This window comes from Balaenoptera borealis (genome assembly GCF_965194805.1).
Source record: "Balaenoptera borealis genome assembly, chromosome: 14".
Taxonomy (NCBI): Eukaryota; Metazoa; Chordata; class Mammalia; order Artiodactyla; family Balaenopteridae; genus Balaenoptera; species Balaenoptera borealis.
Window position 1 is genome coordinate 61,613,535 of NC_138875.1, and position 14,534 is coordinate 61,628,068.

General features: G+C 50.7%; 1 long non-coding RNA gene across 1 annotated transcript; it reads right to left on the minus strand.

Annotated features, from left to right (window-relative positions):
* Positions 1–5,779: 5,779 nt before the first annotated feature.
* LOC309610762 lies at positions 5,780–13,048 on the minus strand. The gene is made up of 2 exons (XR_014234153.1): positions 8,839–13,048; positions 5,780–8,570 (listed from the first exon to the last, which is right to left on the minus strand). It is a non-coding gene; the product is annotated as an uncharacterized lncRNA (long non-coding RNA).
* Positions 13,049–14,534: the final 1,486 nt, after the last annotated feature.

The window sequence follows — 14,534 nt, forward strand, 5'->3', positions numbered from 1 at the left end:
ACACGTCTTTTCCACATTGCCTGCTTGCAGTGAGCGCTCCATAAATGTTTATTGAATGACTGAATAAATTGACATACAAATGAATATTTTGCAATGGGTTTTGGTATTTATATTTGCACATCTGTTTGTGAATGTTCTGAGGATTCGCAGCAGCCCTCGGAGACCAAGAAAACCAGAGCTTGCACGGCTCCCCTGCTGTCCAGCGGGCAACGGGGAATGGGGGGCATCGCCTTGGCCGGTACAAGCCCCCAGCCTGAAGCCCAGCAGCTTAGAGCTGCAAGGCTCCTGGCACACATGGTGCTGGATTTGGGTGGTTAAACACTTGTCCTGGGTTTGTAACTGTCACCCCTAGCCTTGGTCAGAACTGCAGACAGTGTGGCACCCCAGAGATGCTCACACCCTAGCTCCTGGGACCTGTGACCACGTCATGTTCCATGTTTGCAGATGTAGTTAAGACTATGGACCTTACAGAAGGGAGATTACCCTGAATTGCCTGGGTGGGCCCGTTTGAATCATATAAGCCTTCAAATGCAGAGAAATTTGTCCGGCCGGAGTCAGACGGGGCAGAGGGAGAGTTGGAGAGATAAGCGTGGTGGGAAGGGTTCCACATGCTGGTTAAAGAGGACGCGGCAATGAGGCGGGGACGCAGGTGACTCTAAGGAGCCGAGTGACCCCCGGATAACAACCCTCGAGGAAATGGGGACGTTGACCCTATAACCACAGGGACCTGAATTCGATGGGCTTGAACTGGAATCTTCCCAGAGCCTCCAAGAGGGGCTGCGGCCCTGCCAACTCCTGGATTTTGGGCTGTGACACCCTAAGCAGAGAATCAGCAGAGGCCCCAACTTCTGACCAGGGAAACTGGGACTGACACATGGGGATTGATCTGGCTGGCGGGGTGGTAGTTTGTCGCGGCAGCTCGCGAACACGGACGCGGACCCTCGCCTCTGTGACCTCCGACACGTTCCTGCAGCCCCTGGGCCGTCCTGACACCGCCCAGCCCTCGAGTTCTAGGATTCACTGTCAAAATGAATTGAGTTGATAAAAATACCAGTTTTTTTTTTTTTTAAAACATCTTTATTGGAGTATAATTGCTTTACGATGGTGTGCTAGTTTCTGCTGTATAACAAAGTGAATCAGCTATACATATACCTACATCCCCCATCCCCTCCCTCTTGCGTCTCCCTCCCACCCTCCCTATCCCACCCCTCTAGGTGACACAGAGCACCGAGCTGATCTCCCTGTGCCATGCAGTAGCAACGTCTTTTGAAAAAAGGCTTTGGAGTCCACGGGACTGGGTTCAGACAGCAGCTTTACAGCAGGAGACTGCCTCCTTCCTGGGTTCCAGTTCCTTTAACCCTGGTCCTGCCAGGTTTTGAGGGTTGAATGAGATAAGGTGTGGAGCAAGCCTGGTGCACGTGGGCGTAGTCAACATCACGCCCCTTCCCTGCCTTGTTCTGACGGTCTGGCCACTGCAGTTGGGTTGCCCAGAGAAATGCAAACGGGCATCTCAGCCACTTCCAAGGTTTCTGTCCTCCTGTGGCTGAGGCTTGGCCAGAACTCTAGGGACGAGAGAATGACCAAGGCTTGTCCTGGCTGCGAGGAGCTGACCAGCTCACAGAGCTGCCAGAAGCAGTCAGTTTGCTCTGCCCCTTTAGGCTCTACAGCCGCCGGAGGCCCTGCCCTGAGCGAGGGTGGACCAGGCTGTCCACTGGGGCCAGGAGTCTCTCTCTCTCCTTTTGGGGAACTGGGAGTCTAGCTGGCTCAGTTCCACGGCCACTATTGGCTTCAGCTGGGAGGCTGAGGTCACGTCTTCTGATGTAGGGTGGAGTTCTAGAACTTTCCAGGCTCTCTGGTGCTTGTACTTCCTGGGATTTGCCGTCTCGAATCCAGAAAGCTGGCTGTTCCAGAGGCAGTTTTGAGCTTGTTCTTGGGTCTTCTGAACGTGGAGTTCAGCTTCTTTTATCCTCCTCGCTGACGCCCCTCCCACCCTGGGAGCTGGCGCCGAGGAGGCCTGTCTGCATCAGGTCAGCCGTTTCTCCCAGGTGCCGGGAGTCCGAGCACATGGATGGGAACACGAGAGGCCCCCACAGGCCCCGTCCACCTCTCAGCCCTCCCTGCCCAGCTCACCGATGATTGTGATCCCTGGAAGCAGCCAGAACATTCTGCAGGAAACTGAGAATGAAGAAAGCACAGTATTTCCTCACACCTGGGTGGAGGTGACTAATGACCAATAGACACCACCCTCTGTCCTTCTGGGAAGACCCGTCTCTGGGAACGGTAGCAAGAAGCTCTTGATTTAAATGTAAGTTGGGGAGTATCTAGCCCTCATTCAGTAAAGTCTTGGGAGAGGCAGCTGGAAAATACTTTGGAAAACATACAATTAATATATCTCATGGCACGTTAAAAGAAAAATCTTAATAGCAAAAAAAAAAAAAAAAAAAAAAAGCCCTTAAAGTGGCATTTACATATCCATCAGGTGAGTAGGTTGGAATTTTAGCCTGGAGTATCTGGGGGATTTTCCTTCACTGTCAACTCCCCTCTCACTGGGATTTAAATGCAGGAACAGTCCAGAGAACCGCTGAGTCCGGGTGAGACATGGGATTGGCAGGTCCCCTGCACACTCAGAGCCCAAGTCGCTGGTCAGATTCTGGCTCTGTCCCTCTCAGCTGTGTGGCTCTGAGCAAGTGACTTAACCTTTCTGTGCCTCAGGGTCCTCGTCTGAAAGGGCTGTTATGAAGACAGATGGAAGGGATTTAAATATGTCAGTATGTAACGCATTCAGAGCCTTGCTCGCACAAGGCAAGTGTGTTGTATAAGTGAGGGCTGTCCTTGTGGGGTCCTAACAGGGTCTTCGGATTGGCCAGACGACGCTGACCCCCCGTCTGCCCTCTCCATCCAATGAGCCAGCACGACCCCTTGAGGGGTGAACCCTGGGACACACCTTCCCGCCTGAGGTTCCCCCTCTGGTACCTGCCGTGTGGCCCAGCCCTTCGCGGGTCTCTCAGGAGCTGGCGGGCAGCGGGATTCTGCAGACCAGGTGAGGTCACTGCCTTCTTTCTCATGCACCAGGATTGCCATTCCAGATGGATAAACTTTTTAAAAAATACATTTGTGTTCAGTGCTCAGTTTTTAAAAATTATGTCAATTGCTTTATTGGCTCAAGATCAGCAAAAGAAAAAAGGGGGAAAATGTTTGCCTTTCAAACAGAGCGATCCAAAATACTGAACTCCCCCCTGCCCTGCCCCGAAGGCTTATTTATGGCTTTCTTTTTGGAATTCTTTCCTTTGGTGGTGAAGACATGCACAGCGTCTTTGAAGTGGGCCAGACATGTTTTCTGCATGTGTGAGTGGCTGTGGTCTCCTCAGGGCTGGTTCTGATAAACCGGTTTCCTTATGGTTTCCAGCCATCACTGGGGGATCAGTGTCCCACCACACTGTGCACACGACTTGATTGCGGGGGACAGATAAGGGGATTTCACAGGTGGATCCTCAGCCCCCCGGGAGCAGTGGTCTTCAGGCCACTGCGGGCAGCGTTTTCCGGCAGGGTCTGTGACCCCGGGACTCACCGCCCTGAGCCGGCAGTCTCCGCACTGCCCTCCACCCTGTTGCTTCCAACACTGCTTCTGTGTCAGAAGCTGCTTTGCATCAGTTATACATCCGAGGAAGCAAGGCCCCCAGCACAAAAGAGCGTGCAGACGCCTCCGTGTCAGCCCAAGACCCAAACGGCAGCATCTGCCCTGGGGATTCAGTTCCCATCGTGGTTACGGGCCAGTCCAACTTCGACTGAAGAATGATCGTTCAGGCCTCTGCTTTCTTTCTCAGAGCAAAACCTATGATTCCGTAATTACATGTCGATTACAGGTGACAATACGTGGAGCAAGTACGACCAACACATAGGGGGCGCTCAGCAAACTTTATTGCTATGACACTCATGATCACACGTGGCTTAAACAGGGATTTCAGAGAAAAACAGCCTCCGAGATGGCACCTGTGATTCTCCTCTATGCAATCTCATCCAGGACTGTTCTTCCCCTGAGTCAAAATTCCTAATGCTCTCTTGTCTTACCAACAAAAAATCTGCACCCACTGTGGCTACCATACAATGTCTCTACTTCCCTACAGTCAATATCCGAGAAGTTTGCTCTGTTGACTTTTCCTTGCTTTCCTTCAACCTTTGACCCTCCACTGCTAGGACACCAACAGCCCCTGAAACCATGGCTTCCTCGCCGCTCTGGCTCACGTGCCTCCGTGGCTCTGTCTGTGCTGTCCACCGCGCTGTCCAGAAGGGTGACCACTGGGCAGGCAGTTACTGAACACTTGAACGGTGCCAGTGCACCAGGGAGGTGCATGATTCATTTAACTTTATTTAAAATTTAAATTTGAAAGCAGTTACTGAAAAAGTTTTCAGTATAACTGCAACAACTTGGGTCTGTGTACCCAGTTTTTTCAACTGTAAATGCTATGAAATCTAAATACAGAGCAAGCATTTCTGATGAAAGTTTAGCATCTGAATGGAGATGTGCTGCAGGGTAAAATACACGCTAGGTTTCTGAGATCCATTTTGAAAAGAAGAGCGTAGAATCTCTCAATATCTTTTACACTGATTACATTTTGAAATCATAATATTTTGGCTGCGTGGGGTTAAACACACTATTATTAACATTGATTTCACCTGTTTTGATTTTCTTTTTAATGTGGCTACTAAGTAGAACCTTAGTAGCTGGCATCTTATTTCCATCGGGACGGCACTGCTGGGGGCCGTCTGCTCCTGGAAACTCTCTCCTGCTTCGGCTTCTGAGCGCCAGCTCCTGCTTGTTCCCTCCGCCGTCTTTCCGGGTGCAGTTGGGCTCTGCAGTCACTCCTCGATGTCAGGGCTTCCCAGAGCCTGTCCTCTGTCCTGGTCTCTGGTCACACGATGCGGTCCTCCTTCCCCTTTGCTGGAATGTGGACGGCCCCTCACAGTCACCTGAGCACCTCCACAGACGATTCCAGCAGAACGTGCTGGGGCATCTCAGACTCCGCCTGCCCCCGTTCGTCCCATCCCCTGGCCTCAGAGGCATGGTCCTCTCCCTGTGAACTGTGCCATCACCGTTCCTGATGGAAACCAGGCCCAAACTAGGGCCCCCCTCCCTCGTGGCCCCGTCTATCAGATACCGAATCCTATGGCTTCTCTTTACTCCAAGAGCTTTGAATCGGCAGGTGCAGCCAGAGCGAGGAGTCCAGAATGCAACCCGATAGCTCTTCCCTGCTTAACACCCTCCGGTGGTGCAGATTTATTTATTTATCTTTTTGGCCGTGCTGCCTGGCTTGTGGGATCTTAGTTCCCCGACCAGGGATTGAACCGGGTCCTCGGCGGTGAGAGCTTGAAGTCCTAACCACTGGACCGCCAGGGAACTCCCTGGTGCTGATTTATTAGAAAAACTGTTTAAAGCTTTTTTTTTTGGACCATGGCAATTCATTTTTAAAATTGAGATATAATTGACATATAACATTATACTTGTTTCTGGTGTACAACATAATGATTCCATATTGGTATCTATCGCAAAATGATCAACACTATAAGTCTAGTTAACATTCATCCCCTCACATAACTACAACTTTTTTTCTTGTGATGAGAACTTTTAAGACCTACTCTTTTGGCAACTTTCAAATATACATTAACTATTATCCACTATAGTCACCTTGCTGTACGTTTCATTGCCAGGACTTACTTATTTTATAACTGGGAGTTTGTAGCTTTTGACTGTCCTCACCCAAAATGCTTTCTGATGTGCTGAGACTTAACATGAAATCTGAAGAGGTGTCCAGGAGGACAGAGGAGCACAAGGGACAGTCCAAATTTTTGTCCTAATCCACTGGGACAGTACAAAGCTCTTTGTCTCCCAGACCCTCATCATCCCCACTGCAAGCTCCATCTATGCCAACAGGTGTCCCCTGGTGTTCCAGGCTGCTCCATGCTTAGCTCAACCTTCTTCCTCTGCCCAGAGACCCCCTTCTCCACCCACCTCCTGGTAACACAGACCTCGGTCTTCGACAGAGTCCTTACTGAGGCCTCACCCACCACAGGATAGAGGTTGTCTCTCTGGACCCCTCTGAGCCATGTGGAGACCCCCGTCTTGCTACCTGAGCAGCAAAGCACCATGACCCACCAGCCTGGCTGCAGACAACCTCACATTAAGATTCATGCCCAAATTGTGGCCCGATTGCGATGGCGCTGAACCAGAAACTCAGCTGCCCTGGGGTCCTCCTTAGCTCTCCCCGGGGGTGGTCTCTGACCCGCTGTGGCTCAAGTTTGCCCGTGTTCTTCTCCCTGCCCAGTGGAGCAACTCACCTGGCCCCCTCCAGTCAAGGGCCACCGAGGAGGGGGTGGCCTGGGAGAGGTGGGAGCAGCATGGGGCGCATGGTCTGCAGCACAATGATAGAAGCGACCAGAGGTCAGGCTGCCTTTTATCCCAACCTTGCCCTGGCACTTCTAAACAAGGGCAGAAATAGAATTCTCCTTCCCGCCATGGTGGACCTTGTCCATTGTAGTCTGTCCTCTACTCAAAACATTTCTCACAGCAACTTATCCCACTGTCTTGTAATTTCTGGCTTATTTCTCTACATCAACTATTAGACCATATTATTTTTAGGCTAGAGGCTGGATTTTATTTTATTTTTTTCAGGGCTTAGCGCAGAGTCCATAATAAAGGAGGTGTTAGAAATTTATTGAGTTCATAAATCAATGAATTTCTTCAATTTACCAGAATATCCTCTGGCAGGAAACCCCTCTTCAAAAAAGCAATGGTTAAGAAGATGAATTCAAAGTAGGAATTTATTTAAAATAATCTCGTGAGATATATTCTTAAGTTGCTAGAGAGCCAGCCAATAATTTATACCTAGCATCTGTTTTTATGATATTGAAAAAAAATTGTGGCATACAGAATGTGAATTTGAAGCCTTTAAGATATGGAATCAACCATGAAAAAATTAATTACTTTATTATTATTTTTTTACTTAGCTTGTGCTAGGCCAGTGCTATAGAGCGCTAAGGAGGAAAATGGACCAATATATTCTATTGAAATTTTAAACGATGACAGTAAAATTGTTCTGGTGAATATTGAACTCATAAGAAAGCCCAGTCAACCAGACATGGAATCTTGCAGGCATTTCCTGGGATGACGCGTTTCCTGGATTTCCTCTCCTCTCTCATGATGAAGCTGCAGTTCCATCAGTCAGGATGGCCTGGACACTTCAATTGACTAATGGAAATAATCATCACCACACTCTCAGGGGATCTATTGAATTCTGGGTCCATTTGTTATTCATAACAGATCAGAAAGTTTTCACCCGTCTGGACAGGTTTTATTCATCAGTGTGTGTGTCACACGTGTGCACAGAAGAAAAGACTTGCCAGGTTTCATTAAGTAGAGTCTTTAAGGAACACATGAGATGCCTTGTTTCTTTTAGGAGAAAACCTGGTGTGCACTGCCTTTGATCTGGGCACGAGGCAGCTCTCGTTAGTACAGAGTGGGTTGGACCACCATTCTGATGCCGCGGATGAACTCGCCGAGGCTGGACCTGTCAGAAGTGACGTTAGTTTAAAAACTTAAAGCCACACTTTGGAATAGTAAAAGCCCCTTTGCTTTGAAAGCCTGTCCACAGTTTGCTAGATCAGCGACAAGATGTGAATTGCAGTTTGTCAGTATTTTAAGTGTGTTTTGGGGCAAGATTTGCTGACTGGGCAAGAAATAAGGGTTATTTTATTCACGTATGCGTGTTTCTGAAAAATTTCATGAAAGTAGGTGTGAAATAGGACATCGTAGAGAGTGTTAAAGAAGTCTTTCAAAACAGGCTGTGGTGCCCAGACTTGGACCTTAACCCAAGGCTGGCATCAGCCCTCCTTCAATCAGGGCGTCCTTTTAGGCTCTGTCTGTGGGGTATGAACTGTGGACAGACTAGGTCCCTGGGGTGCTGGGTGACGCACCCGTACGCGTGTTTCACTGCAGGAGAAATCCCTGTGTGACTCGGAAGGAGGAGTGAAGTGGTGTCTGCTTTTACGCTCACCGATTGGAGTAGGGCGGGTCTGCTGCAGCTCAAGCCCAAAGCCGTCACCTGCGGGCTGCCTTGTTGGAGGGGCAGCTGTCAGACCTGGGCTCCGGTTCCCAGGCGTCTCCTCCTTGTAGTCGGCTCTCCTGCGGGTCACCCAGGTGGTCACGGCCGTGATGCTGTTCCTGTCTGTCTCCCTGGCACGGCCCCCTTCCCTTCCTGGGGGCCGACCCTACAGACCTCTGGCCGAGTACCAGCCCCAGAGGGGGCTCACCCAGCTCTCACGACGGAGGAAGGGCCCCTCCCTGTAATTAACCCTGAATTCCACATCACTCCGCGTGGTCTGCGGCTGGAACACACCTTAGCTGTTTCTGAGAAGAGGGCTCTGGGGAGGACGGCGGCCGGCTCTTCTCCGCCCCAGAGGTGACAACAGGGGCAAGAGTGTGCTCTGGGGGCTGGTCCAGTAAGAAACGGCTGGGGTGGGCACCAGGCTTGCCTCTGTCCCATCCCAGCCAGGCCAGGCCTGGTGCCAGCACGAATCTGCAGAAAGCAGTAGGCAGGGACGAGCATGCATACATCCTCTTGTAGACGGAGAGATATTTCCCATCTCAAAGCCAGAGAAGCCACAACCGCACAGCCTGCCCTACGCCCAAGGCAGAAAGCATGGGACTGGTTCTTTTAAAAATCTCTCGAAAGATTTAAAGACCAAACTCAAGCAGGATGCTGCCTGGAAATTTCTACCAGGCTGTATTTCTCAAAGACCCCTTCTCATTACCATTTCAAAATAGCTGAATTCATAAAAACTTACTGTGCAGCGCTGAACTCCTCTCATTTCAGAGGTGTTCTGGGAAAAGGCTGACATGTAGCGGGAGGGCTGTGATCTGAAGACTTAAGTCAGCACCCTGGAGCATGGAATTCTTCTGGTGACTATATTTGCAGACAAGGTCCAGTAAAAATCACTCGTATTCTTAAAGGCCCATCTGTGTGGGGTGGGAGCACTTTTTGCCTTTGAGGGCAGGCATGATGGTGTCCCAGCTGGCATGACAATCGCAGGATGGGCTGGTTTGCAGAAGGCTGTGGGCAGGGGAGAGGGTGGAGGGAGAGGCGGCACGGGGTGGGAGCAATGGCTCCAAAGGTTCTGGGAGAGGGCGGGGTGCCGGGGCCCTGGTGGGAGGCTCCCTGGAGCAGACCCGTCCCACCTGTGCCAGCTGGCACCCACCCTGTCAGAACTATAGTCTGTGGGGCCACACGGGGCCCAGAAGCTGCTGCGGCCACTCCTCCCACAGGGAGGAGACCTGACCGGTGTGGGCCTGGGTGATGGAGGGTCAGGCAGGTGTACTGCGGCCCCGGGGGGTTCATGGCCCTGAGGAGGCACCAGTTTCCCCTTCTGTCTCAAGCTCTCCTGCTGAGAAGTTCCTCAGGGACATCAAATCCAGGCCAGCCTGAGGCAGAAACTCTGAAGACCCCAACACTTGGCTTACGAGAGGGTCTTAGTAGATATCTACCAATCTGATCTGTTTACTCCGACAGTGAGGGGTGTCCTAGCTCACCCTGGGCCAGCCCAGTGGATTGGAATTTACTTCTTGTGACAGAAATGCACATGGTTACCAGGTTCCCCGATTCTCTTCAGTCACTCAAGACACATTTCACTTTATAATTTAAAAAATAGGTTCACAAGTTCAGTTTAAGGAGGCTCGCGTCCAAGGATGCACGATAAACGGGGTGAAATTACGTAGCCTATTGCAGATGGATCTGAACACAGGTCTGAGGTGGAGGAAGAGGAGTTGGGAGGTTTCCCTTTACACCCGGACCCCACAGCTGACCGGCACCCCTGCCTCACATCCCAGGGGGCAGCGGGGGCCGGGGCAGGGCAGGATGAAGGAGGAGGGGGCGGGGAAAGGAAGGAGGGAACAGAGAGGAGGGAACAGGCAAGAACACAGAGGGGCGGGCGGATGGGCACGAGTGGTGTGGGGAGGCCGTGGAGGGCGCTCCTCGATGTTTCCAGCTCTGAAAAATGTTAGCACGCCATGAATTTTCTTTCTCTCCAAACAATCAGAATCAACACACAAGCAGACAAAAGCAGGGCTCCCCTTTTGCCAGGCCCCCTGCACCTGCTCCGGAGCCCAGAACGGAGTTGCTGGCGGGGCCTGGGTTCCCATGCGTTCCTCTCCTTTCATCCCTCACAACTCGAGATGTGCCGCCCCTGCGATGGACGGGGCCTGTCCTCACGGGGCCCGCAGACTGGACCCGCTGCCACCTGCCCTCCTGCTGCCTCTGGACACGTCCTTCCGAGGGCCCGTGGCCTCCCGGTGACTCACGACTAAACGGGTCCCGTGTGGGTTAGTGAGGGACCCAGCTGTGATGTGCTGACAACTAAACCCCTGCTTTCACAACACGGTTGGGAGGGTCTGTTTTCCATCTTCTAGATTGTTTGTTCATTCTAAGAAGCTGCAGTGTCCGTGGCAGTGACATTGAATTCCACCCCGACTCATTGGCACCCGCGTCTGTCTTGCAGGTGTCACCATCCTCTGACACTGTGCTAAGCCCTGGCTGCACGTGGGGATCACGGGACCTTAAAATTTTACCTGTGGCTCGTCCTGCCCCCAAGGCTTCTGACCTAAACGGTTTGGACGGTGGCCTGGGCATCAAGACTTAAAAATCTCTCCGGGTGCTTCTCACAGGTGGCCATGAAGAAAACCTAAAATCTAATTCAGATCATGCCACTCCTCTGCTCCAACCTTTTAAACAAATTTTTATTGGAGTATAGTTGATTTACAGTGTTGTGTTAGTTTCTGCTGTACAGCAAAGTGAATCAGTTATACATATACGTATATCTACTCTTTTTTAGATTCTTTTCTCATATAGGCCATTACAGAGTATTGAGTAGATTTCCCCATGCTATACAGTAGGTCCTTATTAGTTATCTATTTTATATATAGTAGTGTGGGAGAGTTTTAATCTTTGATGTTAGGACTTATCTATCAATGTTTCCCCTGGTAACATTATCTGTAAATTTTTCTGTCTTCATTTTTTCATTACTCCAGTAATTCATGGTTATTTCAGAAAAAAAGAAAAATACAGATATACAAAAAATTAAAAGCAGCTGACAATTTTGCCATCTACTGATTACAATCATTAACAATTTGTGTTTTATTAAAATTAATTTTTATTGGAGCATAGTTGCTTTACAATGCTCCAGACCTTAAATGACGTCCCATCCCACTCAGCCCAGCGTCCCCACCAGGCCCCTGTCTCCCCAGATCTCAGTTCACATTACTGTCTCCTCCGTTCATCCACTGCCCCCTGGCTGCCTGCGTCTTCTTGACCAAACGGTCTCCCCGATTCAGGATCTTTGCCGCCATTGTTCCCCCCACTGGACCACACTTTCCCCTGTTCTGGGGAATATCTGCACAGCCGCCTCCTTCATTTCTTCAGGAACCTGCCCAAATGTCTTCTCACCAGAGGAGCCTTTCCCGTGAGGCTTAGAAAATAGTGAATCCCTGCCTCGTCCCATTTCACACTCCTTATCCCCTTTCCGTACGTTATTTTTCTGCTGAGGACTTATCGCCATCTGATACGTTATCGATTTACCTATTTTCTTATTTATCAGCTGCCTTCCACCCTCCAGAATGAAATATTCATGAGAACAGGGAGTTTGCTTCTTCACTGCTGCTTCCCCAGTGCTGGTCATAGGTGCGCACGAGTTGCTCCATAAATGCGTGTTGAATGAATGAATGGATAAGTGAACTAATGAATCAACAGCTAGACGCGGCTTGGGAACCCCGTGGTCCAGAGCATGGCTGTCCAAGGTGGGTCCTCAGCCTGGCCTCCAGGTGGGAACGTTCCTTGCCGGGGCTGTGCCTGTGCCGACCCCATAACCCACTCCGTCTAAGGAAGCGCCGTCACGGGAATGCTTTAACTCCACATCCTTCTGATCTGACATCTTCTCCCTGCCGTCAAGCCTACGGTGGATGCCGGAGCATAATCAAAGGTTCCTTGGTGAGTAGTGAGTAAGATCAAGAGGTACTAGGTGAACTGGTAACTTAATGGTTTCAGGTAATTGAACAAGTTGTTATTAACCTTATCAGTTTCTATCTCCTGGAAGACTCTGCCAGTGGGAACCAGAGCTTGGCGGGCAGTGGCTGACTCCGTCTTTGGGAGACTCCTTCTCCATGCTTTTATGACCAGCCTGCCAAGTACCAGGGCCTCTGCTACAGTCACCAACCCTGACGTCCCAGGGCCGAGCATATCAGGTGTGTTTCCGGCTCACACCGTAGTCCCGGGTGGTCAGGCATCTCTCTTAGAGCCCTTCTCAGATTGGGGCGGGGAGACAACAGCGATTCCAGCCTCAACTCTGCAGCCAGCTGCGCGGATAGGAGGAGCCTTGGGACACTGCCCACCGCTCACCAACTTCAGGGAGGCCGAGAAAGGCGTCTTCCACCCCTCTGGGCAGGGAGGTGGGGTGGGGAACGGCATTTCCCTGACCCCTGGTCTCCGCTGCGGGTCATGCATGTTTATGTCGTAGTTTAGCTCCTAGAGGCGACCTTGTTTCTAATAATGTGAGTAGCGCCAGGAACTGGCTCCCGGATGGATGAAAGCTGAGACGGTCCTAGGAGTAGGGAGTGGAACGAGACAGTTCCTTCGATGTGGGCCCTGGGGGAGGGCAGGGAGCGGAACTTGGTGAATTGGCCCAGACTCCCTGTTTGTGCAAATCTTATAGATTTGTGTGCAAATCACTGAGCCCCCTTTTTTTTAAACTAAACATATGTCACCAATTTGAGTTAAATGGCCAGACCGGAGGCCGGGCCTACTAATGTGTGTTAGCAGCTGGCATTGCCCCAGCAGGTCAGATCATGGGATCTGGAAGGGTATGTACGGAGACATCATTAGATCTAACCCTTTACCGTTAGCTACGGGGTGACCGAGGCCCAGGGGAGGGGAACACGTCCTCAAATACAGCATCCGGCAGGACTCCCCTGACTCCCCGCCCCAGACCTGGGCTTCCTCTGGGGCTGCAGTCCTGCTGGATCAGGGAGCCCCCTGCCAGTGTTGTCAGTGAGGCCCCGGGAGGCTGGGGCCTTTGCTGGAAGCTGAGCTAGAAGAAGTAAGGGCGGTTCGTGCCCTGTTTCCAGGAGGGAGCTAGAGCCTCTTGTCACCCTGCCTTCCCTGTGGCACCAGAGGAAGCAGCAGGAAAGCTTTCAATAGCCTTGGGGAAACACACTTTGTTTCAAAGGCAAGTTGCTTTGTGTCCTTTTCAGGGCAGTTGATTAGCTTCCTCTGCTTTATATATAGTTTTCCAGGAATAGGCAGATATGCTTCTCACCACCAAGATATTAATACCCCAAGCAAAGCACTGAAGGAAAACAACCACCAGGGTGGAACCATCAGGTGGGGAGGGAGCAAGAGAAGAGAGAGTGAGAGCGAGAGCGAGAGCGAGAGAGAGAGAGAGAGAGAGAGATAGAGAGAGAGATAGAGAGAGAGAGAGAGAGAGAGAGGGATTCACTGCCAAGAAGGGAAGTACGAACGTAGACAAGCCAGGGCACTTTGCTGTGGATTGCGATGGTCTGTTTCATAAGCAGCGTATAATCCCAGGATTTTCTATGGCCCACGAGGTGACATGAAAAGTAGCTTCTGATTATTGTATTTTATAAAATGTTATAATTTTATATATTATTTTCTGATACTAAACATATCAGAATTCACTGGTAATTCTAGGAAGCGTGTTGGGAATAGTTAGCAGTCGTTTGCCAGTCACCCGGCAAGGTGACCCCACCTCCCTGCTGCTAACTCACCATCGTGGCATCAAGAGGACACGAGACCGAACCTCAGTGATCAGGCCGTGCAGACGCTGAGCCGTCCCTTGTCCCTAAAATAGTGAGCAAGGCACTATTTTAGGAAGACAATCGGGGGGCAACTCCACAATGGAAAATCCCTGGTTCTGTGAGCATTCAGGGTTGAAATAAACATAGATTTATTTCATCTAGGAAGCCAAGGCACAAAGTGAAAAACACAGCCTTTATTGCATAACTGGAAAATCTAACTAACATGGAACAAAGGAGACTTTCTTTTTTTAACTAAGCTAGTCAGGAGAGCTACCAGTGCTTCACTACCAATGCTTTACTACCAATGCTTTAGTTTTAGGGGCGCCAGTCTTTGCTTTTATCCTGAGTGAAAACTTTGAAAGCAGCAGGTGAGTTTATCCTCAGTGACACCTGTCACATGGCTTTTTGTGTGTGTGTGTTCGAGTTTAAGCCCATAAAGGTGGGATGGGGGTTGTGTAAACACTGGGCGAGGCGGGAAAGTGGAGCCGTGGCTCGGGCAATGCTGGAGGACCCTCACGTACGTGGGCACAGCTGGGAGAGAGGAGGGAAGGTCTGGGCGCTGTGGATTGGGAGGGGAAAGAATGCAGACGGGGCCTGTCCTGCCCTCCAGCATACACTCTACCCTGAGACATACTCTGCCGAGGGAGCACGAGGGGTAAGGGGGGACTGCGTTTTCTGAGGT